The sequence below is a fragment of the Gossypium hirsutum genome, chromosome A09 (genome assembly GCF_007990345.1).
Source record: "Gossypium hirsutum isolate 1008001.06 chromosome A09, Gossypium_hirsutum_v2.1, whole genome shotgun sequence".
In the NCBI taxonomy this organism is placed as follows: domain Eukaryota; kingdom Viridiplantae; phylum Streptophyta; class Magnoliopsida; order Malvales; family Malvaceae; genus Gossypium; species Gossypium hirsutum.
Genome location: NC_053432.1, coordinates 25,635,172 through 25,653,165, shown reverse-complemented (window position 1 = coordinate 25,653,165; position 17,994 = coordinate 25,635,172). Strand labels below are relative to the sequence as shown.

Genomic DNA, 17,994 nt, shown 5'->3' with positions numbered 1-17,994 from the left:
TAACTAATTAGTTAAACGATGAGATATAAAAAAATAGAAAAAAATTAATGAGATATAAAATTGGAGGGGTGCAACACGAGGACTTCCCAGGAGGTCACCCATCCTAGTACTACTCTCGCCCAAGCACGCTTAACTGCGGAGTTCTGATGGGATCCGGTGCATTAGTGCTGGTATGATCGCACCCGTCAATTCTTGCGCATTCTATTTATATAAAGGCTACCCCTGATCGCGCTTGAGCCTCGAATTTGAATTTAAATACGACCAAATAACGTTCGAGTGATTTATTCCGTAAATAACTAATTAGTTAAACGATGAGATATAAAAAAATAGAAAAAAATTTAATGAGATATAAAATTGGAGGGGTGCAACACGAGGACTTCCAGGAGGTCACCCATCCTAGTACTACTCTCGCCCAAGCACGCTTAACTGCGGAGTTCTGATGGGATCCGGTGCATTAGTGCTGGTATGATCGCACCCGTCAATTCTTGCGCATTCTATTTATATAAAGGCTACCCCTGATCGCGCTTGAGCCTCGAATTTGAATTTAAATACGACCAAATAACGTTCCGAGTGATTTATTCCGTAAATAACTAATTAGTTAAACGATGAGATATAAAAAAATAGAAAAAAATTAATGAGATATAAAATTGGAGGGGTGCAACACGAGGACTTCCCAGGAGGTCACCCATCCTAGTACTACTCTCGCCCAAGCACGCTTAACTGCGGAGTTCTGATGGATCCGGTGCATTAGTGCTGGTATGATCGCACCCGTCAATTCTTGCGCATTCTATTTATATAAAGGCTACCCCTGATCGCGCTTGAGCCTCGAATTTGAATTTAAATACGACCAAATAACGTTCCGAGTGATTTATTCCGTAAATAACTAATTAGTTAAACGATGAGATATAAAAAAATAGAAAAAAATTTAATGAGATATAAAATTGGAGGGGTGCAACACGAGGACTTCCCAGGAGGTCACCCATCCTAGTACTACTCTCGCCAAGCACGCTTAACTGCGGAGTTCTGATGGGATCCGGTGCATTAGTGCTGGTATGATCGCACCCGTCAATTCTTGCGCATTCTATTTATATAAAGGCTACCCCTGATCGCGCTTGAGCCTCGAATTTGAATTTAAATACGACCAAATAACGTTCCGAGTGATTTATTCCGTAAATAACTAATTAGTTAAACGATGAGATATAAAAAAATAGAAAAAAATTTAATGAGATATAAAATTGGAGGGGTGCAACACGAGGACTTCCCAGGAGGTCACCCATCCTAGTACTACTCTCGCCCAAGCACGCTTAACTGCGGAGTTCTGATGGGATCCGGTGCATTAGTGCTGGTATGATCGCACCCGTCAATTCTTGCGCATTCTATTTATATAAAGGCTACCCCTGATCGCGCTTGAGCCTCGAATTTGAATTTAAATACGACCAAATAACGTTCCGAGTGATTTATTCCGTAAATAACTAATTAGTTAAACGATGAGATATAAAAAAATAGAAAAAAAATTAATGAGATATAAAATTGGAGGGGTGCAACACGAGGACTTCCCAGGAGGTCACCCATCCTAGTACTACTCTCGCCCAAGCACGCTTAACTGCGAGTTCTGATGGGATCCGGTGCATTAGTGCTGGTATGATCGCACCCGTCAATTCTTGCGCATTCTATTTATATAAAGGCTACCCCTGATCGCGCTTGAGCCTCGAATTTGAATTTAAATACGACCAAATAACGTTCGAGTGATTTATTCCGTAAATAACTAATTAGTTAAACGATGAGATATAAAAAAATAGAAAAAAATTTAATGAGATATAAAATTGGAGGGGTGCAACACGAGGACTTCCCAGGAGGTCACCCATCCTAGTACTACTCTCGCCCAAGCACGCTTAACTGCGAGTTCTGATGGGATCCGGTGCATTAGTGCTGGTATGATCGCACCCGTCAATTCTTGCGCATTCTATTTATATAAAGGCTACCCCTGATCGCGCTTGAGCCTCGAATTTGAATTTAAATACGACCAAATAACGTTCCGAGTGATTTATTCCGTAAATAACTAATTAGTTAAACGATGAGATATAAAAAAATAGAAAAAAATTTAATGAGATATAAAATTGGAGGGTGCAACACGAGGACTTCCCAGGAGGTCACCCATCCTAGTACTACTCTCGCCCAAGCACGCTTAACTGCGAGTTCTGATGGGATCCGGTGCATTAGTGCTGGTATGATCGCACCCGTCAATTCTTGCGCATTCTATTTATATAAAGGCTACCCCTGATCGCGCTTGAGCCTCGAATTTGAATTTAAATACGACCAAATAACGTTTCGAGTGATTTATTCCGTAAATAACTAATTAGTTAAACGATGAGATATAAAAAAATAGAAAAAAATTTAATGAGATATAAAATTGGAGGGGTGCAACACGAGGACTTCCCAGGAGGTCACCCATCCTAGTACTACTCTCGCCCAAGCACGCTTAACTGCGGAGTTCTGATGGGATCCGGTGCATTAGTGCTGGTATGATCGCACCCGTCAATTCTTGCGCATTCTATTTATATAAAGGCTACCCCTGATCGCGCTTGAGCCTCGAATTTGAATTTAAATACGACCAAATAACGTTCGAGTGATTTATTCCGTAAATAACTAATTAGTTAAACGATGAGATATAAAAAAATAGAAAAAAATTAATGAGATATAAAATTGGAGGGGTGCAACACGAGGACTTCCCAGGAGGTCACCCATCCTAGTACTACTCTCGCCCAAGCACGCTTAACTGCGGAGTTCTGATGGGATCCGGTGCATTAGTGCTGGTATGATCGCACCCGTCAATTCTTGCGCATTCTATTTATATAAAGGCTACCCCTGATCGCGCTTGAGCCTCGAATTTGAATTTAAATACGACCAAATAACGTTCCGAGTGATTTATTCCGTAAATAACTAATTAGTTAAACGATGAGATATAAAAAAATAGAAAAAAAATTTAATGAGATATAAAATTGGAGGGGTGCAACACGAGGACTTCCCAGGAGGTCACCCATCCTAGTACTACTCTCGCCAAGCACGCTTAACTGCGGAGTTCTGATGGGATCCGGTGCATTAGTGCTGGTATGATCGCACCCGTCAATTCTTGCGCATTCTATTTATATAAAGGCTACCCCTGATCGCGCTTGAGCCTCGAATTTGAATTTAAATACGACCAAATAACGTTCCGAGTGATTTATTCCGTAAATAACTAATTAGTTAAACGATGAGATATAAAAAAATAGAAAAAAATTTAATGAGATATAAAATTGGAGGGGTGCAACACGAGGACTTCCCAGGAGGTCACCCATCCTAGTACTACTCTCGCCCAAGCACGCTTAACTGCGGAGTTCTGATGGATCCGGTGCATTAGTGCTGGTATGATCGCACCCGTCAATTCTTGCGCATTCTATTTATATAAAGGCTACCCCTGATCGCGCTTGAGCCTCGAATTTGAATTTAAATACGACCAAATAACGTTCCGAGTGATTTATTCCGTAAATAACTAATTAGTTAAACGATGAGATATAAAAAAATAGAAAAAAAATTTAATGAGATATAAAATTGGAGGGGTGCAACACGAGGACTTCCAGGAGGTCACCCATCCTAGTACTACTCTCGCCCAAGCACGCTTAACTGCGGAGTTCTGATGGGATCCGGTGCATTAGTGCTGGTATGATCGCACCCGTCAATTCTTGCGCATTCTATTTATATAAAGGCTACCCCTGATCGCGCTTGAGCCTCGAATTTGAATTTAAATACGACCAAATAACGTTCCGAGTGATTTATTCCGTAAATAACTAATTAGTTAAACGATGAGATATAAAAAAATAGAAAAAAATTTAATGAGATATAAATTGGAGGGGTGCAACACGAGGACTTCCCAGGAGGTCACCCATCCTAGTACTACTCTCGCCCAAGCACGCTTAACTGCGGAGTTCTGATGGGATCCGGTGCATTAGTGCTGGTATGATCGCACCCGTCAATTCTTGCGCATTCTATTTATATAAAGGCTACCCTGATCGCGCTTGAGCCTCGAATTTGAATTTAAATACGACCAAATAACGTTCCGAGTGATTTATTCCGTAAATAACTAATTAGTTAAACGATGAGATATAAAAAAATAGAAAAAAATTAATGAGATATAAAATTGGAGGGGTGCAACACGAGGACTTCCCAGGAGGTCACCCATCCTAGTACTACTCTCGCCCAAGCACGCTTAACTGCGGAGTTCTGATGGGATCCGGTGCATTAGTGCTGGTATGATCGCACCCGTCAATTCTTGCGCATTCTATTTATATAAAGGCTACCCCTGATCGCGCTTGAGCCTCGAATTTGAATTTAATACGACCAAATAACGTTCCGAGTGATTTATTCCGTAAATAACTAATTAGTTAAACGATGAGATATAAAAAAATAGAAAAAAATTAATGAGATATAAAATTGGAGGGGTGCAACACGAGGACTTCCCAGGAGGTCACCCATCCTAGTACTACTCTCGCCAAGCACGCTTAACTGCGGAGTTCTGATGGGATCCGGTGCATTAGTGCTGGTATGATCGCACCCGTCAATTCTTGCGCATTCTATTTATATAAAGGCTACCCCTGATCGCGCTTGAGCCTCGAATTTGAATTTAAATACGACCAAATAACGTTCCGAGTGATTTATTCCGTAAATAACTAATTAGTTAAACGATGAGATATAAAAAAAATAGAAAAAAATTTAATGAGATATAAAATTGGAGGGGTGCAACACGAGGACTTCCAGGAGGTCACCCATCCTAGTACTACTCTCGCCAAGCACGCTTAACTGCGGAGTTCTGATGGGATCCGGTGCATTAGTGCTGGTATGATCGCACCCGTCAATTCTTGCGCATTCTATTTATATAAAGGCTACCCCTGATCGCGCTTGAGCCTCGAATTTGAATTTAAATACGACCAAATAACGTTCCGAGTGATTTATTCCGTAAATAACTAATTAGTTAAACGATGAGATATAAAAAAATAGAAAAAAATTTAATGAGATATAAAATTGGAGGGGTGCAACACGAGGACTTCCCAGGAGGTCACCCATCCTAGTACTACTCTCGCCAAGCACGCTTAACTGCGAGTTCTGATGGGATCCGGTGCATTAGTGCTGGTATGATCGCACCCGTCAATTCTTGCGCATTCTATTTATATAAAGGCTACCCCTGATCGCGCTTGAGCCTCGAATTTGAATTTAAATACGACCAAATAACGTTCGAGTGATTTATTCCGTAAATAACTAATTAGTTAAACGATGAGATATAAAAAAATAGAAAAAAATTTAATGAGATATAAAATTGGAGGGGTGCAACACGAGGACTTCCCAGGAGGTCACCCATCCTAGTACTACTCTCGCCCAAGCACGCTTAACTGCGGAGTTCTGATGGGATCCGGTGCATTAGTGCTGGTATGATCGCACCCGTCAATTCTTGCGCATTCTATTTATATAAAGGCTACCCCTGATCGCGCTTGAGCCTCGAATTTGAATTTAAATACGACCAAATAACGTTCCGAGTGATTTATTCCGTAAATAACTAATTAGTTAAACGATGAGATATAAAAAAATAGAAAAAAATTTAATGAGATATAAAATTGGAGGGGTGCAACACGAGGACTTCCCAGGAGGTCACCCATCCTAGTACTACTCTCGCCAAGCACGCTTAACTGCGGAGTTCTGATGGGATCCGGTGCATTAGTGCTGGTATGATCGCACCCGTCAATTCTTGCGCATTCTATTTATATAAAGGCTACCCCTGATCGCGCTTGAGCCTCGAATTTGAATTTAAATACGACCAAATAACGTTCCGAGTGATTTATTCCGTAAATAACTAATTAGTTAAACGATGAGATATAAAAAAATAGAAAAAAATTTAATGAGATATAAAATTGGAGGGGTGCAACACGAGGACTTCCCAGGAGGTCACCCATCCTAGTACTACTCTCGCCAAGCACGCTTAACTGCGAGTTCTGATGGGATCCGGTGCATTAGTGCTGGTATGATCGCACCCGTCAATTCTTGCGCATTCTATTTATATAAAGGCTACCCTGATCGCGCTTGAGCCTCGAATTTGAATTTAAATACGACCAAATAACGTTCCGAGTGATTTATTCCGTAAATAACTAATTAGTTAAACGATGAGATATAAAAAAATAGAAAAAAATTTAATGAGATATAAAATTGGAGGGGTGCAACACGAGGACTTCCCAGGAGGTCACCCATCCTAGTACTACTCTCGCCAAGCACGCTTAACTGCGAGTTCTGATGGGATCCGGTGCATTAGTGCTGGTATGATCGCACCCGTCAATTCTTGCGCATTCTATTTATATAAAGGCTACCCCTGATCGCGCTTGAGCCTCGAATTTGAATTTAAATACGACCAAATAACGTTCCGAGTGATTTATTCCGTAAATAACTAATTAGTTAAACGATGAGATATAAAAAAATAGAAAAAAATTTAATGAGATATAAAATTGGAGGGGTGCAACACGAGGACTTCCCAGGAGGTCACCCATCCTAGTACTACTCTCGCCCAAGCACGCTTAACTGCGGAGTTCTGATGGGATCCGGTGCATTAGTGCTGGTATGATCGCACCCGTCAATTCTTGCGCATTCTATTTATATAAAGGCTACCCCTGATCGCGCTTGAGCCTCGAATTTGAATTTAAATACGACCAAATAACGTTCCGAGTGATTTATTCCGTAAATAACTAATTAGTTAAACGATGAGATATAAAAAAATAGAAAAAAATTTAATGAGATATAAAATTGGAGGGGTGCAACACGAGGACTTCCAGGAGGTCACCCATCCTAGTACTACTCTCGCCCAAGCACGCTTAACTGCGGAGTTCTGATGGGATCCGGTGCATTAGTGCTGGTATGATCGCACCCGTCAATTCTTGCGCATTCTATTTATATAAAGGCTACCCCTGATCGCGCTTGAGCCTCGAATTTGAATTTAAATACGACCAAATAACGTTCCGAGTGATTTATTCCGTAAATAACTAATTAGTTAAACGATGAGATATAAAAAAATAGAAAAAAATTTAATGAGATATAAAATTGGAGGGGTGCAACACGAGGACTTCCCAGGAGGTCACCCATCCTAGTACTACTCTCGCCCAAGCACGCTTAACTGCGGAGTTCTGATGGGATCCGGTGCATTAGTGCTGGTATGATCGCACCCGTCAATTCTTGCGCATTCTATTTATATAAAGGCTACCCCTGATCGCGCTTGAGCCTCGAATTTGAATTTAAATACGACCAAATAACGTTCCGAGTGATTTATTCCGTAAATAACTAATTAGTTAAACGATGAGATATAAAAAAAATAGAAAAAAATTTAATGAGATATAAAATTGGAGGGGTGCAACACGAGGACTTCCCAGGAGGTCACCCATCCTAGTACTACTCTCGCCCAAGCACGCTTAACTGCGGAGTTCTGATGGGATCCGGTGCATTAGTGCTGGTATGATCGCACCCGTCAATTCTTGCGCATTCTATTTATATAAAGGCTACCCCTGATCGCGCTTGAGCCTCGAATTTGAATTTAAATACGACCAAATAACGTTCCGAGTGATTTATTCCGTAAATAACTAATTAGTTAAACGATGAGATATAAAAAAATAGAAAAAAAATTTAATGAGATATAAAATTGGAGGGGTGCAACACGAGGACTTCCCAGGAGGTCACCCATCCTAGTACTACTCTCGCCCAAGCACGCTTAACTGCGAGTTCTGATGGGATCCGGTGCATTAGTGCTGGTATGATCGCACCCGTCAATTCTTGCGCATTCTATTTATATAAAGGCTACCCCTGATCGCGCTTGAGCCTCGAATTTGAATTTAAATACGACCAAATAACGTTCCGAGTGATTTATTCCGTAAATAACTAATTAGTTAAACGATGAGATATAAAAAAATAGAAAAAAATTTAATGAGATATAAAATTGGAGGGGTGCAACACGAGGACTTCCCAGGAGGTCACCCATCCTAGTACTACTCTCGCCCAAGCACGCTTAACTGCGGAGTTCTGATGGGATCCGGTGCATTAGTGCTGGTATGATCGCACCCGTCAATTCTTGCGCATTCTATTTATATAAAGGCTACCCCTGATCGCGCTTGAGCCTCGAATTTGAATTTAAATACGACCAAATAACGTTCCGAGTGATTTATTCCGTAAATAACTAATTAGTTAAACGATGAGATATAAAAAAATAGAAAAAAATTTAATGAGATATAAAATTGGAGGGGTGCAACACGAGGACTTCCCAGGAGGTCACCCATCCTAGTACTACTCTCGCCCAAGCACGCTTAACTGCGGAGTTCTGATGGGATCCGGTGCATTAGTGCTGGTATGATCGCACCCGTCAATTCTTGCGCATTCTATTTATATAAAGGCTACCCCTGATCGCGCTTGAGCCTCGAATTTGAATTTAAATACGACCAAATAACGTTCCGAGTGATTTATTCCGTAAATAACTAATTAGTTAAACGATGAGATATAAAAAAATAGAAAAAAATTTAATGAGATATAAAATTGGAGGGGTGCAACACGAGGACTTCCCAGGAGGTCACCCATCCTAGTACTACTCTCGCCCAAGCACGCTTAACTGCGGAGTTCTGATGGGATCCGGTGCATTAGTGCTGGTATGATCGCACCCGTCAATTCTTGCGCATTCTATTTATATAAAGGCTACCCCTGATCGCGCTTGAGCCTCGAATTTGAATTTAAATACGACCAAATAACGTTCCGAGTGATTTATTCCGTAAATAACTAATTAGTTAAACGATGAGATATAAAAAAATAGAAAAAAATTTAATGAGATATAAAATTGGAGGGGTGCAACACGAGGACTTCCCAGGAGGTCACCCATCCTAGTACTACTCTCGCCAAGCACGCTTAACTGCGGAGTTCTGATGGGATCCGGTGCATTAGTGCTGGTATGATCGCACCCGTCAATTCTTGCGCATTCTATTTATATAAAGGCTACCCCTGATCGCGCTTGAGCCTCGAATTTGAATTTAAATACGACCAAATAACGTTCCGAGTGATTTATTCCGTAAATAACTAATTAGTTAAACGATGAGATATAAAAAAATAGAAAAAAATTTAATGAGATATAAAATTGGAGGGGTGCAACACGAGGACTTCCCAGGAGGTCACCCATCCTAGTACTACTCTCGCCAAGCACGCTTAACTGCGGAGTTCTGATGGGATCCGGTGCATTAGTGCTGGTATGATCGCACCCGTCAATTCTTGCGCATTCTATTTATATAAAGGCTACCCCTGATCGCGCTTGAGCCTCGAATTTGAATTTAAATACGACCAAATAACGTTCCGAGTGATTTATTCCGTAAATAACTAATTAGTTAAACGATGAGATATAAAAAAATAGAAAAAAAATTTAATGAGATATAAAATTGGAGGGGTGCAACACGAGGACTTCCCAGGAGGTCACCCATCCTAGTACTACTCTCGCCAAGCACGCTTAACTGCGGAGTTCTGATGGGATCCGGTGCATTAGTGCTGGTATGATCGCACCCGTCAATTCTTGCGCATTCTATTTATATAAAGGCTACCCCTGATCGCGCTTGAGCCTCGAATTTGAATTTAAATACGACCAAATAACGTTCCGAGTGATTTATTCCGTAAATAACTAATTAGTTAAACGATGAGATATAAAAAAATAGAAAAAAATTTAATGAGATATAAAATTGGAGGGGTGCAACACGAGGACTTCCCAGGAGGTCACCCATCCTAGTACTACTCTCGCCCAAGCACGCTTAACTGCGGAGTTCTGATGGGATCCGGTGCATTAGTGCTGGTATGATCGCACCCGTCAATTCTTGCGCATTCTATTTATATAAAGGCTACCCCTGATCGCGCTTGAGCCTCGAATTTGAATTTAAATACGACCAAATAACGTTCCGAGTGATTTATTCCGTAAATAACTAATTAGTTAAACGATGAGATATAAAAAAATAGAAAAAAAATTTAATGAGATATAAAATTGGAGGGGTGCAACACGAGGACTTCCCAGGAGGTCACCCATCCTAGTACTACTCTCGCCCAAGCACGCTTAACTGCGGAGTTCTGATGGGATCCGGTGCATTAGTGCTGGTATGATCGCACCCGTCAATTCTTGCGCATTCTATTTATATAAAGGCTACCCCTGATCGCGCTTGAGCCTCGAATTTGAATTTAAATACGACCAAATAACGTTCCGAGTGATTTATTCCGTAAATAACTAATTAGTTAAACGATGAGATATAAAAAAATAGAAAAAAATTTAATGAGATATAAAATTGGAGGGGTGCAACACGAGGACTTCCCAGGAGGTCACCCATCCTAGTACTACTCTCGCCCAAGCACGCTTAACTGCGGAGTTCTGATGGGATCCGGTGCATTAGTGCTGGTATGATCGCACCCGTCAATTCTTGCGCATTCTATTTATATAAAGGCTACCCTGATCGCGCTTGAGCCTCGAATTTGAATTTAAATACGACCAAATAACGTTCCGAGTGATTTATTCCGTAAATAACTAATTAGTTAAACGATGAGATATAAAAAAATAGAAAAAAATTTAATGAGATATAAAATTGGAGGGGTGCAACACGAGGACTTCCCAGGAGGTCACCCATCCTAGTACTACTCTCGCCAAGCACGCTTAACTGCGGAGTTCTGATGGGATCCGGTGCATTAGTGCTGGTATGATCGCACCCGTCAATTCTTGCGCATTCTATTTATATAAAGGCTACCCCTGATCGCGCTTGAGCCTCGAATTTGAATTTAAATACGACCAAATAACGTTCCGAGTGATTTATTCCGTAAATAACTAATTAGTTAAACGATGAGATATAAAAAAATAGAAAAAAATTTAATGAGATATAAAATTGGAGGGGTGCAACACGAGGACTTCCCAGGAGGTCACCCATCCTAGTACTACTCTCGCCAAGCACGCTTAACTGCGAGTTCTGATGGGATCCGGTGCATTAGTGCTGGTATGATCGCACCCGTCAATTCTTGCGCATTCTATTTATATAAAGGCTACCCCTGATCGCGCTTGAGCCTCGAATTTGAATTTAAATACGACCAAATAACGTTCCGAGTGATTTATTCCGTAAATAACTAATTAGTTAAACGATGAGATATAAAAAAATAGAAAAAAATTTAATGAGATATAAAATTGGAGGGGTGCAACACGAGGACTTCCCAGGAGGTCACCCATCCTAGTACTACTCTCGCCCAAGCACGCTTAACTGCGGAGTTCTGATGGGATCCGGTGCATTAGTGCTGGTATGATCGCACCCGTCAATTCTTGCGCATTCTATTTATATAAAGGCTACCCCTGATCGCGCTTGAGCCTCGAATTTGAATTTAAATACGACCAAATAACGTTCCGAGTGATTTATTCCGTAAATAACTAATTAGTTAAACGATGAGATATAAAAAAATAGAAAAAAATTTAATGAGATATAAAATTGGAGGGGTGCAACACGAGGACTTCCCAGGAGGTCACCCATCCTAGTACTACTCTCGCCAAGCACGCTTAACTGCGGAGTTCTGATGGGATCCGGTGCATTAGTGCTGGTATGATCGCACCCGTCAATTCTTGCGCATTCTATTTATATAAAGGCTACCCCTGATCGCGCTTGAGCCTCGAATTTGAATTTAAATACGACCAAATAACGTTCCGAGTGATTTATTCCGTAAATAACTAATTAGTTAAACGATGAGATATAAAAAAATAGAAAAAAATTTAATGAGATATAAAATTGGAGGGGTGCAACACGAGGACTTCCCAGGAGGTCACCCATCCTAGTACTACTCTCGCCCAAGCACGCTTAACTGCGGAGTTCTGATGGGATCCGGTGCATTAGTGCTGGTATGATCGCACCCGTCAATTCTTGCGCATTCTATTTATATAAAGGCTACCCTGATCGCGCTTGAGCCTCGAATTTGAATTTAAATACGACCAAATAACGTTCGAGTGATTTATTCCGTAAATAACTAATTAGTTAAACGATGAGATATAAAAAAATAGAAAAAAATTAATGAGATATAAATTGGAGGGGTGCAACACGAGGACTTCCCAGGAGGTCACCCATCCTAGTACTACTCTCGCCCAAGCACGCTTAACTGCGAGTTCTGATGGGATCCGGTGCATTAGTGCTGGTATGATCGCACCCGTCAATTCTTGCGCATTCTATTTATATAAAGGCTACCCTGATCGCGCTTGAGCCTCGAATTTGAATTTAAATACGACCAAATAACGTTCCGAGTGATTTATTCCGTAAATAACTAATTAGTTAAACGATGAGATATAAAAAAATAGAAAAAAATTTAATGAGATATAAAATTGGAGGGGTGCAACACGAGGACTTCCCAGGAGGTCACCCATCCTAGTACTACTCTCGCCCAAGCACGCTTAACTGCGAGTTCTGATGGGATCCGGTGCATTAGTGCTGGTATGATCGCACCCGTCAATTCTTGCGCATTCTTTTATATAAAGGCTACCCCTGATCGCGCTTGAGCCTCGAATTTGAATTTAAATACGACCAAATAACGTTCCGAGTGATTTATTCCGTAAATAACTAATTAGTTAAACGATGAGATATAAAAAAATAGAAAAAAATTTAATGAGATATAAAATTGGAGGGGTGCAACACGAGGACTTCCAGGAGGTCACCCATCCTAGTACTACTCTCGCCCAAGCACGCTTAACTGCGAGTTCTGATGGGATCCGGTGCATTAGTGCTGGTATGATCGCACCCGTCAATTCTTGCGCATTCTATTTATATAAAGGCTACCCCTGATCGCGCTTGAGCCTCGAATTTGAATTTAAATACGACCAAATAACGTTCCGAGTGATTTATTCCGTAAATAACTAATTAGTTAAACGATGAGATATAAAAAAATAGAAAAAAATTTAATGAGATATAAAATTGGAGGGTGCAACACGAGGACTTCCCAGGAGGTCACCCATCCTAGTACTACTCTCGCCAAGCACGCTTAACTGCGGAGTTCTGATGGGATCCGGTGCATTAGTGCTGGTATGATCGCACCCGTCAATTCTTGCGCATTCTATTTATATAAAGGCTACCCCTGATCGCGCTTGAGCCTCGAATTTGAATTTAAATACGACCAAATAACGTTCCGAGTGATTTATTCCGTAAATAACTAATTAGTTAAACGATGAGATATAAAAAAATAGAAAAAAATTTAATGAGATATAAAATTGGAGGGGTGCAACACGAGGACTTCCAGGAGGTCACCCATCCTAGTACTACTCTCGCCCAAGCACGCTTAACTGCGAGTTCTGATGGGATCCGGTGCATTAGTGCTGGTATGATCGCACCCGTCAATTCTTGCGCATTCTATTTATATAAAGGCTACCCTGATCGCGCTTGAGCCTCGAATTTGAATTTAAATACGACCAAATAACGTTCCGAGTGATTTATTCCGTAAATAACTAATTAGTTAAACGATGAGATATAAAAAAATAGAAAAAAATTTAATGAGATATAAAATTGGAGGGGTGCAACACGAGGACTTCCCAGGAGGTCACCCATCCTAGTACTACTCTCGCCCAAGCACGCTTAACTGCGGAGTTCTGATGGGATCCGGTGCATTAGTGCTGGTATGATCGCACCCGTCAATTCTTGCGCATTCTATTTATATAAAGGCTACCCTGATCGCGCTTGAGCCTCGAATTTGAATTTAAATACGACCAAATAACGTTCCGAGTGATTTATTCCGTAAATAACTAATTAGTTAAACGATGAGATATAAAAAAATAGAAAAAAATTTAATGAGATATAAAATTGGAGGGGTGCAACACGAGGACTTCCCAGGAGGTCACCCATCCTAGTACTACTCTCGCCCAAGCACGCTTAACTGCGAGTTCTGATGGGATCCGGTGCATTAGTGCTGGTATGATCGCACCCGTCAATTCTTGCGCATTCTATTTATATAAAGGCTACCCTGATCGCGCTTGAGCCTCGAATTTGAATTTAAATACGACCAAATAACGTTCCGAGTGATTTATTCCGTAAATAACTAATTAGTTAAACGATGAGATATAAAAAAATAGAAAAAAATTTAATGAGATATAAAATTGGAGGGGTGCAACACGAGGACTTCCCAGGAGGTCACCCATCCTAGTACTACTCTCGCCAAGCACGCTTAACTGCGGAGTTCTGATGGGATCCGGTGCATTAGTGCTGGTATGATCGCACCCGTCAATTCTTGCGCATTCTATTTATATAAAGGCTACCCCTGATCGCGCTTGAGCCTCGAATTTGAATTTAAATACGACCAAATAACGTTCCGAGTGATTTATTCCGTAAATAACTAATTAGTTAAACGATGAGATATAAAAAAATAGAAAAAAATTTAATGAGATATAAAATTGGAGGGGTGCAACACGAGGACTTCCAGGAGGTCACCCATCCTAGTACTACTCTCGCCAAGCACGCTTAACTGCGAGTTCTGATGGGATCCGGTGCATTAGTGCTGGTATGATCGCACCCGTCAATTCTTGCGCATTCTATTTATATAAAGGCTACCCCTGATCGCGCTTGAGCCTCGAATTTGAATTTAAATACGACCAAATAACGTTCCGAGTGATTTATTCCGTAAATAACTAATTAGTTAAACGATGAGATATAAAAAAATAGAAAAAAATTTAATGAGATATAAAATTGGAGGGGTGCAACACGAGGACTTCCCAGGAGGTCACCCATCCTAGTACTACTCTCGCCAAGCACGCTTAACTGCGGAGTTCTGATGGGATCCGGTGCATTAGTGCTGGTATGATCGCACCCGTCAATTCTTGCGCATTCTATTTATATAAAGGCTACCCCTGATCGCGCTTGAGCCTCGAATTTGAATTTAAATACGACCAAATAACGTTCCGAGTGATTTATTCCGTAAATAACTAATTAGTTAAACGATGAGATATAAAAAAATAGAAAAAAATTTAATGAGATATAAAATTGGAGGGGTGCAACACGAGGACTTCCCAGGAGGTCACCCATCCTAGTACTACTCTCGCCAAGCACGCTTAACTGCGGAGTTCTGATGGGATCCGGTGCATTAGTGCTGGTATGATCGCACCCGTCAATTCTTGCGCATTCTATTTATATAAAGGCTACCCCTGATCGCGCTTGAGCCTCGAATTTGAATTTAAATACGACCAAATAACGTTCCGAGTGATTTATTCCGTAAATAACTAATTAGTTAAACGATGAGATATAAAAAAATAGAAAAAAATTTAATGAGATATAAAATTGGAGGGGTGCAACACGAGGACTTCCAGGAGGTCACCCATCCTAGTACTACTCTCGCCCAAGCACGCTTAACTGCGGAGTTCTGATGGGATCCGGTGCATTAGTGCTGGTATGATCGCACCCGTCAATTCTTGCGCATTCTATTTATATAAAGGCTACCCCTGATCGCGCTTGAGCCTCGAATTTGAATTTAAATACGACCAAATAACGTTCCGAGTGATTTATTCCGTAAATAACTAATTAGTTAAACGATGAGATATAAAAAAATAGAAAAAAATTTAATGAGATATAAAATTGGAGGGGTGCAACACGAGGACTTCCCAGGAGGTCACCCATCCTAGTACTACTCTCGCCCAAGCACGCTTAACTGCGGAGTTCTGATGGGATCCGGTGCATTAGTGCTGGTATGATCGCACCCGTCAATTCTTGCGCATTCTATTTATATAAAGGCTACCCCTGATCGCGCTTGAGCCTCGAATTTGAATTTAATACGACCAAATAACGTTCCGAGTGATTTATTCCGTAAATAACTAATTAGTTAAACGATGAGATATAAAAAAATAGAAAAAAATTTAATGAGATATAAAATTGGAGGGGTGCAACACGAGGACTTCCCAGGAGGTCACCCATCCTAGTACTACTCTCGCCAAGCACGCTTAACTGCGGAGTTCTGATGGGATCCGGTGCATTAGTGCTGGTATGATCGCACCCGTCAATTCTTGCGCATTCTATTTATATAAAGGCTACCCCTGATCGCGCTTGAGCCTCGAATTTGAATTTAAATACGACCAAATAACGTTCCGAGTGATTTATTCCGTAAATAACTAATTAGTTAAACGATGAGATATAAAAAAATAGAAAAAAATTTAATGAGATATAAAATTGGAGGGGTGCAACACGAGGACTTCCCAGGAGGTCACCCATCCTAGTACTACTCTCGCCCAAGCACGCTTAACTGCGGAGTTCTGATGGGATCCGGTGCATTAGTGCTGGTATGATCGCACCCGTCAATTCTTGCGCATTCTGTTTATATAAAGGCTACCCCTGATCGCGCTTGAGCCTCGAATTTGAATTTAAATACGACCAAATAACGTTCCGAGTGATTTATTCCGTAAATAACTAATTAGTTAAACGATGAGATATAAAAAAATAGAAAAAAATTTAATGAGATATAAAATTGGAGGGGTGCAACACGAGGACTTCCCAGGAGGTCACCCATCCTAGTACTACTCTCGCCCAAGCACGCTTAACTGCGAGTTCTGATGGGATCCGGTGCATTAGTGCTGGTATGATCGCACCCGTCAATTCTTGCGCATTCTATTTATATAAAGGCTACCCCTGATCGCGCTTGAGCCTCGAATTTGAATTTAATACGACCAAATAACGTTCCGAGTGATTTATTCCGTAAATAACTAATTAGTTAAACGATGAGATATAAAAAAATAGAAAAAAATTTAATGAGATATAAAATTGGAGGGGTGCAACACGAGGACTTCCCAGGAGGTCACCCATCCTAGTACTACTCTCGCCCAAGCACGCTTAACTGCGGAGTTCTGATGGGATCCGGTCATTAGTGCTGGTATGATCGCACCCGTCAATTCTTGCGCATTCTATTTATATAAAGGCTACCCCTGATCGCGCTTGAGCCTCGAATTTGAATTTAAATACGACCAAATAACGTTCCGAGTGATTTATTCCGTAAATAACTAATTAGTTAAACGATGAGATATAAAAAAATAGAAAAAAATTTAATGAGATATAAAATTGGAGGGGTGCAACACGAGGACTTCCAGGAGGTCACCCATCCTAGTACTACTCTCGCCCAAGCACGCTTAACTGCGAGTTCTGATGGGATCCGGTGCATTAGTGCTGGTATGATCGCACCCGTCAATTCTTGCGCATTCTATTTATATAAAGGCTACCCCTGATCGCGCTTGAGCCTCGAATTTGAATTTAAATACGACCAAATAACGTTCCGAGTGATTTATTCCGTAAATAACTAATTAGTTAAACGATGAGATATAAAAAAATAGAAAAAAATTTAATGAGATATAAAATTGGAGGGGTGCAACACGAGGACTTCCCAGGAGGTCACCCATCCTAGTACTACTCTCGCCAAGCACGCTTAACTGCGAGTTCTGATGGGATCCGGTGCATTAGTGCTGGTATGATCGCACCCGTCAATTCTTGCGCATTCTTTTATATAAAGGCTACCCTGATCGCGCTTGAGCCTCGAATTTGAATTTAATACGACCAAATAACGTTCCGAGTGATTTATTCCGTAAATAACTAATTAGTTAAACGATGAGATATAAAAAAATAGAAAAAAATTTAATGAGATATAAAATTGGAGGGGTGCAACACGAGGACTTCCCAGGAGGTCACCCATCCTAGTACTACTCTCGCCAAGCACGCTTAACTGCGGAGTTCTGATGGGATCCGGTGCATTAGTGCTGGTATGATCGCACCCGTCAATTCTTGCGCATTCTATTTATATAAAGGCTACCCCTGATCGCGCTTGAGCCTCGAATTTGAATTTAATACGACCAAATAACGTTCCGAGTGATTTATTCCGTAAATAACTAATTAGTTAAACGATGAGATATAAAAAAATAGAAAAAAATTTAATGAGATATAAAATTGGAGGGGTGCA

The 17,994-nt window shown here is 40.7% G+C and overlaps 61 non-coding genes across 61 annotated transcripts; all 61 read right to left on the bottom strand.

Annotated features, from left to right (window-relative positions):
- Window positions 1–65: 65 nt before the first annotated feature.
- Window positions 66–184, bottom strand: LOC121207177 (5S ribosomal RNA). The gene has a single exon (XR_005902280.1). It is a non-coding gene; the product is annotated as a 5S ribosomal RNA (ribosomal RNA).
- Window positions 185–359: 175 nt separating this feature from the next.
- On the bottom strand, window positions 360–477 carry LOC121207398 (5S ribosomal RNA). Its single transcript, XR_005902488.1, has one exon. It is a non-coding gene; the product is annotated as a 5S ribosomal RNA (ribosomal RNA).
- A 175-nt stretch (window positions 478–652) lies between these two features.
- On the bottom strand, window positions 653–770 carry LOC121206788 (5S ribosomal RNA). The gene has a single exon (XR_005901961.1). It is a non-coding gene; the product is annotated as a 5S ribosomal RNA (ribosomal RNA).
- A 176-nt stretch (window positions 771–946) lies between these two features.
- On the bottom strand, window positions 947–1,064 carry LOC121206991 (5S ribosomal RNA). The gene has a single exon (XR_005902158.1). It is a non-coding gene; the product is annotated as a 5S ribosomal RNA (ribosomal RNA).
- A 176-nt stretch (window positions 1,065–1,240) lies between these two features.
- On the bottom strand, window positions 1,241–1,359 carry LOC121207164 (5S ribosomal RNA). The gene has a single exon (XR_005902278.1). It is a non-coding gene; the product is annotated as a 5S ribosomal RNA (ribosomal RNA).
- Window positions 1,360–1,535: 176 nt separating this feature from the next.
- LOC121207029 (5S ribosomal RNA) lies at window positions 1,536–1,653 on the bottom strand. The gene has a single exon (XR_005902188.1). It is a non-coding gene; the product is annotated as a 5S ribosomal RNA (ribosomal RNA).
- A 175-nt stretch (window positions 1,654–1,828) lies between these two features.
- LOC121207028 (5S ribosomal RNA) lies at window positions 1,829–1,946 on the bottom strand. Its single transcript, XR_005902187.1, has one exon. It is a non-coding gene; the product is annotated as a 5S ribosomal RNA (ribosomal RNA).
- Window positions 1,947–2,121: 175 nt separating this feature from the next.
- LOC121207034 (5S ribosomal RNA) lies at window positions 2,122–2,239 on the bottom strand. Its single transcript, XR_005902192.1, has one exon. It is a non-coding gene; the product is annotated as a 5S ribosomal RNA (ribosomal RNA).
- A 176-nt stretch (window positions 2,240–2,415) lies between these two features.
- On the bottom strand, window positions 2,416–2,534 carry LOC121207152 (5S ribosomal RNA). Its single transcript, XR_005902276.1, has one exon. It is a non-coding gene; the product is annotated as a 5S ribosomal RNA (ribosomal RNA).
- Window positions 2,535–2,708: 174 nt separating this feature from the next.
- Window positions 2,709–2,827, bottom strand: LOC121207140 (5S ribosomal RNA). The gene has a single exon (XR_005902274.1). It is a non-coding gene; the product is annotated as a 5S ribosomal RNA (ribosomal RNA).
- Window positions 2,828–3,004: 177 nt separating this feature from the next.
- LOC121206984 (5S ribosomal RNA) lies at window positions 3,005–3,122 on the bottom strand. Its single transcript, XR_005902152.1, has one exon. It is a non-coding gene; the product is annotated as a 5S ribosomal RNA (ribosomal RNA).
- Window positions 3,123–3,298: 176 nt separating this feature from the next.
- Window positions 3,299–3,416, bottom strand: LOC121206776 (5S ribosomal RNA). Its single transcript, XR_005901949.1, has one exon. It is a non-coding gene; the product is annotated as a 5S ribosomal RNA (ribosomal RNA).
- Window positions 3,417–3,593: 177 nt separating this feature from the next.
- LOC121207386 (5S ribosomal RNA) lies at window positions 3,594–3,711 on the bottom strand. The gene has a single exon (XR_005902476.1). It is a non-coding gene; the product is annotated as a 5S ribosomal RNA (ribosomal RNA).
- A 175-nt stretch (window positions 3,712–3,886) lies between these two features.
- On the bottom strand, window positions 3,887–4,005 carry LOC121207128 (5S ribosomal RNA). The gene has a single exon (XR_005902272.1). It is a non-coding gene; the product is annotated as a 5S ribosomal RNA (ribosomal RNA).
- Window positions 4,006–4,179: 174 nt separating this feature from the next.
- Window positions 4,180–4,298, bottom strand: LOC121207116 (5S ribosomal RNA). The gene has a single exon (XR_005902270.1). It is a non-coding gene; the product is annotated as a 5S ribosomal RNA (ribosomal RNA).
- A 174-nt stretch (window positions 4,299–4,472) lies between these two features.
- Window positions 4,473–4,590, bottom strand: LOC121206983 (5S ribosomal RNA). The gene has a single exon (XR_005902150.1). It is a non-coding gene; the product is annotated as a 5S ribosomal RNA (ribosomal RNA).
- Window positions 4,591–4,767: 177 nt separating this feature from the next.
- On the bottom strand, window positions 4,768–4,884 carry LOC121207058 (5S ribosomal RNA). The gene has a single exon (XR_005902214.1). It is a non-coding gene; the product is annotated as a 5S ribosomal RNA (ribosomal RNA).
- Window positions 4,885–5,060: 176 nt separating this feature from the next.
- Window positions 5,061–5,177, bottom strand: LOC121207084 (5S ribosomal RNA). Its single transcript, XR_005902240.1, has one exon. It is a non-coding gene; the product is annotated as a 5S ribosomal RNA (ribosomal RNA).
- A 175-nt stretch (window positions 5,178–5,352) lies between these two features.
- On the bottom strand, window positions 5,353–5,471 carry LOC121207103 (5S ribosomal RNA). Its single transcript, XR_005902258.1, has one exon. It is a non-coding gene; the product is annotated as a 5S ribosomal RNA (ribosomal RNA).
- A 176-nt stretch (window positions 5,472–5,647) lies between these two features.
- Window positions 5,648–5,765, bottom strand: LOC121206982 (5S ribosomal RNA). The gene has a single exon (XR_005902149.1). It is a non-coding gene; the product is annotated as a 5S ribosomal RNA (ribosomal RNA).
- A 176-nt stretch (window positions 5,766–5,941) lies between these two features.
- LOC121207083 (5S ribosomal RNA) lies at window positions 5,942–6,058 on the bottom strand. Its single transcript, XR_005902239.1, has one exon. It is a non-coding gene; the product is annotated as a 5S ribosomal RNA (ribosomal RNA).
- Window positions 6,059–6,233: 175 nt separating this feature from the next.
- Window positions 6,234–6,350, bottom strand: LOC121207082 (5S ribosomal RNA). Its single transcript, XR_005902237.1, has one exon. It is a non-coding gene; the product is annotated as a 5S ribosomal RNA (ribosomal RNA).
- Window positions 6,351–6,526: 176 nt separating this feature from the next.
- Window positions 6,527–6,645, bottom strand: LOC121207091 (5S ribosomal RNA). Its single transcript, XR_005902246.1, has one exon. It is a non-coding gene; the product is annotated as a 5S ribosomal RNA (ribosomal RNA).
- A 176-nt stretch (window positions 6,646–6,821) lies between these two features.
- LOC121207373 (5S ribosomal RNA) lies at window positions 6,822–6,939 on the bottom strand. The gene has a single exon (XR_005902464.1). It is a non-coding gene; the product is annotated as a 5S ribosomal RNA (ribosomal RNA).
- Window positions 6,940–7,115: 176 nt separating this feature from the next.
- LOC121207079 (5S ribosomal RNA) lies at window positions 7,116–7,234 on the bottom strand. The gene has a single exon (XR_005902234.1). It is a non-coding gene; the product is annotated as a 5S ribosomal RNA (ribosomal RNA).
- Window positions 7,235–7,411: 177 nt separating this feature from the next.
- Window positions 7,412–7,530, bottom strand: LOC121207067 (5S ribosomal RNA). Its single transcript, XR_005902223.1, has one exon. It is a non-coding gene; the product is annotated as a 5S ribosomal RNA (ribosomal RNA).
- Window positions 7,531–7,707: 177 nt separating this feature from the next.
- LOC121207027 (5S ribosomal RNA) lies at window positions 7,708–7,825 on the bottom strand. Its single transcript, XR_005902185.1, has one exon. It is a non-coding gene; the product is annotated as a 5S ribosomal RNA (ribosomal RNA).
- Window positions 7,826–8,001: 176 nt separating this feature from the next.
- LOC121207054 (5S ribosomal RNA) lies at window positions 8,002–8,120 on the bottom strand. The gene has a single exon (XR_005902211.1). It is a non-coding gene; the product is annotated as a 5S ribosomal RNA (ribosomal RNA).
- Window positions 8,121–8,296: 176 nt separating this feature from the next.
- LOC121207042 (5S ribosomal RNA) lies at window positions 8,297–8,415 on the bottom strand. The gene has a single exon (XR_005902200.1). It is a non-coding gene; the product is annotated as a 5S ribosomal RNA (ribosomal RNA).
- Window positions 8,416–8,591: 176 nt separating this feature from the next.
- On the bottom strand, window positions 8,592–8,710 carry LOC121207030 (5S ribosomal RNA). The gene has a single exon (XR_005902189.1). It is a non-coding gene; the product is annotated as a 5S ribosomal RNA (ribosomal RNA).
- Window positions 8,711–8,886: 176 nt separating this feature from the next.
- Window positions 8,887–9,004, bottom strand: LOC121206972 (5S ribosomal RNA). The gene has a single exon (XR_005902139.1). It is a non-coding gene; the product is annotated as a 5S ribosomal RNA (ribosomal RNA).
- A 176-nt stretch (window positions 9,005–9,180) lies between these two features.
- LOC121206960 (5S ribosomal RNA) lies at window positions 9,181–9,298 on the bottom strand. Its single transcript, XR_005902127.1, has one exon. It is a non-coding gene; the product is annotated as a 5S ribosomal RNA (ribosomal RNA).
- Window positions 9,299–9,475: 177 nt separating this feature from the next.
- LOC121206947 (5S ribosomal RNA) lies at window positions 9,476–9,593 on the bottom strand. Its single transcript, XR_005902116.1, has one exon. It is a non-coding gene; the product is annotated as a 5S ribosomal RNA (ribosomal RNA).
- A 176-nt stretch (window positions 9,594–9,769) lies between these two features.
- Window positions 9,770–9,888, bottom strand: LOC121207018 (5S ribosomal RNA). Its single transcript, XR_005902177.1, has one exon. It is a non-coding gene; the product is annotated as a 5S ribosomal RNA (ribosomal RNA).
- Window positions 9,889–10,065: 177 nt separating this feature from the next.
- LOC121206953 (5S ribosomal RNA) lies at window positions 10,066–10,184 on the bottom strand. The gene has a single exon (XR_005902121.1). It is a non-coding gene; the product is annotated as a 5S ribosomal RNA (ribosomal RNA).
- Window positions 10,185–10,360: 176 nt separating this feature from the next.
- Window positions 10,361–10,479, bottom strand: LOC121206831 (5S ribosomal RNA). Its single transcript, XR_005902004.1, has one exon. It is a non-coding gene; the product is annotated as a 5S ribosomal RNA (ribosomal RNA).
- Window positions 10,480–10,654: 175 nt separating this feature from the next.
- LOC121206934 (5S ribosomal RNA) lies at window positions 10,655–10,772 on the bottom strand. Its single transcript, XR_005902105.1, has one exon. It is a non-coding gene; the product is annotated as a 5S ribosomal RNA (ribosomal RNA).
- Window positions 10,773–10,948: 176 nt separating this feature from the next.
- LOC121207081 (5S ribosomal RNA) lies at window positions 10,949–11,065 on the bottom strand. Its single transcript, XR_005902236.1, has one exon. It is a non-coding gene; the product is annotated as a 5S ribosomal RNA (ribosomal RNA).
- A 176-nt stretch (window positions 11,066–11,241) lies between these two features.
- On the bottom strand, window positions 11,242–11,360 carry LOC121207453 (5S ribosomal RNA). Its single transcript, XR_005902543.1, has one exon. It is a non-coding gene; the product is annotated as a 5S ribosomal RNA (ribosomal RNA).
- Window positions 11,361–11,536: 176 nt separating this feature from the next.
- LOC121206922 (5S ribosomal RNA) lies at window positions 11,537–11,654 on the bottom strand. Its single transcript, XR_005902094.1, has one exon. It is a non-coding gene; the product is annotated as a 5S ribosomal RNA (ribosomal RNA).
- A 176-nt stretch (window positions 11,655–11,830) lies between these two features.
- On the bottom strand, window positions 11,831–11,949 carry LOC121207331 (5S ribosomal RNA). Its single transcript, XR_005902421.1, has one exon. It is a non-coding gene; the product is annotated as a 5S ribosomal RNA (ribosomal RNA).
- A 172-nt stretch (window positions 11,950–12,121) lies between these two features.
- LOC121207026 (5S ribosomal RNA) lies at window positions 12,122–12,239 on the bottom strand. Its single transcript, XR_005902184.1, has one exon. It is a non-coding gene; the product is annotated as a 5S ribosomal RNA (ribosomal RNA).
- A 175-nt stretch (window positions 12,240–12,414) lies between these two features.
- LOC121207025 (5S ribosomal RNA) lies at window positions 12,415–12,532 on the bottom strand. The gene has a single exon (XR_005902183.1). It is a non-coding gene; the product is annotated as a 5S ribosomal RNA (ribosomal RNA).
- Window positions 12,533–12,707: 175 nt separating this feature from the next.
- Window positions 12,708–12,824, bottom strand: LOC121207064 (5S ribosomal RNA). Its single transcript, XR_005902221.1, has one exon. It is a non-coding gene; the product is annotated as a 5S ribosomal RNA (ribosomal RNA).
- A 175-nt stretch (window positions 12,825–12,999) lies between these two features.
- On the bottom strand, window positions 13,000–13,117 carry LOC121207017 (5S ribosomal RNA). The gene has a single exon (XR_005902176.1). It is a non-coding gene; the product is annotated as a 5S ribosomal RNA (ribosomal RNA).
- A 176-nt stretch (window positions 13,118–13,293) lies between these two features.
- On the bottom strand, window positions 13,294–13,410 carry LOC121207063 (5S ribosomal RNA). Its single transcript, XR_005902220.1, has one exon. It is a non-coding gene; the product is annotated as a 5S ribosomal RNA (ribosomal RNA).
- Window positions 13,411–13,585: 175 nt separating this feature from the next.
- Window positions 13,586–13,704, bottom strand: LOC121207209 (5S ribosomal RNA). The gene has a single exon (XR_005902302.1). It is a non-coding gene; the product is annotated as a 5S ribosomal RNA (ribosomal RNA).
- A 175-nt stretch (window positions 13,705–13,879) lies between these two features.
- Window positions 13,880–13,997, bottom strand: LOC121207024 (5S ribosomal RNA). The gene has a single exon (XR_005902182.1). It is a non-coding gene; the product is annotated as a 5S ribosomal RNA (ribosomal RNA).
- Window positions 13,998–14,172: 175 nt separating this feature from the next.
- LOC121206910 (5S ribosomal RNA) lies at window positions 14,173–14,290 on the bottom strand. Its single transcript, XR_005902082.1, has one exon. It is a non-coding gene; the product is annotated as a 5S ribosomal RNA (ribosomal RNA).
- Window positions 14,291–14,466: 176 nt separating this feature from the next.
- LOC121207108 (5S ribosomal RNA) lies at window positions 14,467–14,582 on the bottom strand. The gene has a single exon (XR_005902264.1). It is a non-coding gene; the product is annotated as a 5S ribosomal RNA (ribosomal RNA).
- Window positions 14,583–14,758: 176 nt separating this feature from the next.
- LOC121206898 (5S ribosomal RNA) lies at window positions 14,759–14,876 on the bottom strand. Its single transcript, XR_005902070.1, has one exon. It is a non-coding gene; the product is annotated as a 5S ribosomal RNA (ribosomal RNA).
- A 176-nt stretch (window positions 14,877–15,052) lies between these two features.
- LOC121206886 (5S ribosomal RNA) lies at window positions 15,053–15,170 on the bottom strand. Its single transcript, XR_005902058.1, has one exon. It is a non-coding gene; the product is annotated as a 5S ribosomal RNA (ribosomal RNA).
- A 176-nt stretch (window positions 15,171–15,346) lies between these two features.
- On the bottom strand, window positions 15,347–15,464 carry LOC121207361 (5S ribosomal RNA). The gene has a single exon (XR_005902452.1). It is a non-coding gene; the product is annotated as a 5S ribosomal RNA (ribosomal RNA).
- Window positions 15,465–15,640: 176 nt separating this feature from the next.
- On the bottom strand, window positions 15,641–15,759 carry LOC121207109 (5S ribosomal RNA). The gene has a single exon (XR_005902265.1). It is a non-coding gene; the product is annotated as a 5S ribosomal RNA (ribosomal RNA).
- A 175-nt stretch (window positions 15,760–15,934) lies between these two features.
- Window positions 15,935–16,052, bottom strand: LOC121206874 (5S ribosomal RNA). The gene has a single exon (XR_005902045.1). It is a non-coding gene; the product is annotated as a 5S ribosomal RNA (ribosomal RNA).
- A 176-nt stretch (window positions 16,053–16,228) lies between these two features.
- Window positions 16,229–16,347, bottom strand: LOC121206769 (5S ribosomal RNA). The gene has a single exon (XR_005901942.1). It is a non-coding gene; the product is annotated as a 5S ribosomal RNA (ribosomal RNA).
- A 176-nt stretch (window positions 16,348–16,523) lies between these two features.
- On the bottom strand, window positions 16,524–16,641 carry LOC121207023 (5S ribosomal RNA). Its single transcript, XR_005902181.1, has one exon. It is a non-coding gene; the product is annotated as a 5S ribosomal RNA (ribosomal RNA).
- Window positions 16,642–16,816: 175 nt separating this feature from the next.
- On the bottom strand, window positions 16,817–16,934 carry LOC121207032 (5S ribosomal RNA). Its single transcript, XR_005902191.1, has one exon. It is a non-coding gene; the product is annotated as a 5S ribosomal RNA (ribosomal RNA).
- A 176-nt stretch (window positions 16,935–17,110) lies between these two features.
- LOC121207062 (5S ribosomal RNA) lies at window positions 17,111–17,227 on the bottom strand. The gene has a single exon (XR_005902219.1). It is a non-coding gene; the product is annotated as a 5S ribosomal RNA (ribosomal RNA).
- Window positions 17,228–17,403: 176 nt separating this feature from the next.
- LOC121207080 (5S ribosomal RNA) lies at window positions 17,404–17,520 on the bottom strand. Its single transcript, XR_005902235.1, has one exon. It is a non-coding gene; the product is annotated as a 5S ribosomal RNA (ribosomal RNA).
- A 173-nt stretch (window positions 17,521–17,693) lies between these two features.
- LOC121206862 (5S ribosomal RNA) lies at window positions 17,694–17,811 on the bottom strand. The gene has a single exon (XR_005902033.1). It is a non-coding gene; the product is annotated as a 5S ribosomal RNA (ribosomal RNA).
- Between the last annotated feature and the right edge of the window lie 183 nt (window positions 17,812–17,994).